Source organism: Papaver somniferum, unplaced genomic scaffold (assembly GCF_003573695.1).
Source record: "Papaver somniferum cultivar HN1 unplaced genomic scaffold, ASM357369v1 unplaced-scaffold_7041, whole genome shotgun sequence".
NCBI classification, from domain to species: domain Eukaryota; kingdom Viridiplantae; phylum Streptophyta; class Magnoliopsida; order Ranunculales; family Papaveraceae; genus Papaver; species Papaver somniferum.
The window spans coordinates 1-2945 of record NW_020649907.1 but is presented as its reverse complement, the minus strand read 5'-3'; the positions used below and the strand labels follow the sequence as shown (position 1 = coordinate 2945).

Genomic DNA, 2945 nt, shown 5'->3' with positions numbered 1-2945 from the left:
AAAAAACCCTAGTAAGCAGTAACATGTAGGCTGTGTGAGGCTAACGAATTGATTTAGTTGGGGTAGTCAATAATTCAAGATAAGCGGAAGTAGGCGCATAAAAGGGCACTCCGAATGCTAGCGTAAGCATTATTTGATTGGTTAAATTAATCAACGGCACATCAAAACCAATTGTAGTTGTTTCTCTTTCAATAATCTACGTTGAACAAGTTAATTAATGGGACAGGAGATGAAGTATAAATCAAACCTGACAACCCGAACTGGATATCCTTTTTGGCAACTCACACGCAAGGCTTCATTTGATTTCTTAAACTCTTGATCAAAAGATTGGTCCGTGTTTGTGCGTTTGTTACCACTGAGGTTCCTGCCCCCACTGCTTTACCAGGCAAAATATTTAATCAAATTAACCTAAAAACCAATGCAATTTAACAGTATAATGAAATAGCATATTTGCAAACTAATTAAGACCAATACATAAAGCAAGTATATATCTACAATAAAATGATGATAGTTTAAAAGTTTAACCTTCCTGTGTAGAGGAACCACTCTCCATGGTCCTCATCATCTACATATCCTCCAGATAAAACGATGGATTGCGAACCATGCTTGGACTGTCCAGCAATACCGGCGACATGAGGAAAATTAGCTCCCCATTGCCTGCATTCAAATCTATCCTCCCAAGATTCTCCTACTAGGACCCCCTGATTCCTCTCAGGGTCGTTGTCAGCCAGAATAGGTCCAAAATGGTCATTTGGGACAGTTACAAAGATCTTTCAACTGCACGCATAGGCCTTTCCAGATTTTTTAGCTCGCTCTGTTGTGTATGCTTTGTCTGGTTTACTCTGATTATTAACATATTGATAGACTGTCTCCCCAGTTTTTCTTAGACCATTTTCCTGAGCTATCTTTGCCATACGTATTCCAGTAACAAGAGCCGAGTTAATCCTCGGATTGTTTATCATACTCTGAGGTAATGGACGGCAACGATTGGGACAATTTTTTTTTCCTTGTCTTGCCCACTTTTCAAAGCATTTTAAACAAAAATTATGACCACATGGAGTCTGCAGCAAGTAATAACGTACAAAGTGAGTCTCCACAACAACCCGAGCTCTAAATCAAAATCCCCAGAAAATGGATCTTTATAAATAATCTAAAGAACGAAAGGCAAATAAATACCATAGTTTTATACTTGGTTTTCTTCTCTCAAACGCTTATCCCTTCCTTTAGTTTAAGCAAGTCAAGTTTAAAGGGAAAACTGAAAGAATAATCATATTTTCGTGCTTCTACTTTAGACGTTCTAGCCCTTAAATGTATTTTTTCTCCTTAATGCTTATGCCGCTTTTGGACATATGTTAGTAGAATATTATTCCTTCTAAAAACTGTGAATGGATCATGGATCTATATAAAACCCTAATTTGGTTTTGTGGAAAAGTAAAGACTAAGATCTTCCAAATTTGTACCGTATGAAAGCTATTTGTCTGATGAAAGATCCGACCAAGCCACTGGCTGGACCATTTGAATTAGACTCATTGATGTTGCCGGTTCCATGCCCGATCCCTTTTTTTTTTTTGAAGCATCGATGCCCGATCTTGTTCAATGGTGCTAACAATTTTCTTTTACTAAATCCAGAAAGTTTTTAGATTTTTTTTTTGATGCAAGAAATTTTCTAGATGGTTTGGTTTATTGGTTATCAGCTAGATCTTAAAATGATGTAACATATCGTTTTATTCAAAATTCTGTTAAATATCGATGGCTATCAACAAAATTCTCATCAAAATGAATTAATAGACTGCTTAAAATTTATTTATCATTCACTAATTAAACTGTATACTAATCAATTAGAAAACTAATTAAAATGGATATATAACCATAGATTGCTTAAAGGTTCAAAATGTAAACCAAAACAACAGTAGATCTCCGGAAATGAAAAGATACTCACAGTAACAGGTCTTTCGGGTAACTCCCGGCAGACAATACAGATAAGGTTGTCACCGAGAATATCCATCACATCATTTCCGCCAGTTGGTTTCTTCTTCTTTGTCTTGTCATCATCATCGTCAGAAGTTTTCCCGGTCATAAGTTGTTGCCGTTTCTTTGCTTTCTGTTGATCGTTCAGCGTTGAATCTGCTTCGATGGCACGCATTAACCTTACGAGATCATTCTTATTATGCGAAGAAGACTCTCCGATAGATGATGATAATGGAATATCATTCGAAACAACAGCACCATCATTATTGTCGTCATTTAGACAACAACAATCTGGGCAAACCCATTCGAGAGTTAATACTAGTGATTCTATGGGTTTGGACAGGCAACTTGCATGCCATTGAGTGCCACAGGTTTTACAGCATATGGTTTCAGTCTCTGATTCTACTCTTGTCTTGCAACTCATACAAACTCCTTCTCCATCACATGGTAGTTGTCGAGCCATGGAAGAAGGGTTATTTGTGCACAGTGTAAGCAGAGGAAGTGATAGAAATGTAGAGAAACAAGGTAACAAAAGCAGTACTAGTGATAGAGATAGAGATGGAACTTTCGATTTCACCAATGGAGGGCTTTTATAGAGATGAGAAGGCTGAACGTATGCTAGGGTTTGGAAAGATATTATCTAGGAAGGGGTTTGAATTTTGCCTCTATTTTGTCATCATTAAAGAATACGTTACCTATGGAAATTCTGATGTGGAGGATTTTGCTTGATTTGGTTGTGAGATAATGTCTTTATTTACTGTTTTATTTGTCATTGGCATTACAATATTGTATATTCCAATACTACCCATAAGAAACCTGGCATGTTTTTTTATTTGACTGTATAAATTTGAGATTATAACCAACACGTACAATAGATGTGATTGAGGAATTTTCGGCGAGACGAATTTAATGATATTTGTATTATAATTTTTGATGATATTGAAATATCGAGCGTGGAATCAGTTGCAAAATAAATT

General features: G+C 36.3%; 1 pseudogene; it reads right to left on the bottom strand.

The window, feature by feature from the left end:
• Positions 1-247: 247 nt before the first annotated feature.
• On the bottom strand, positions 248-2431 carry LOC113344069 (annotated as a pseudogene).
• Between the last annotated feature and the right edge of the window lie 514 nt (positions 2432-2945).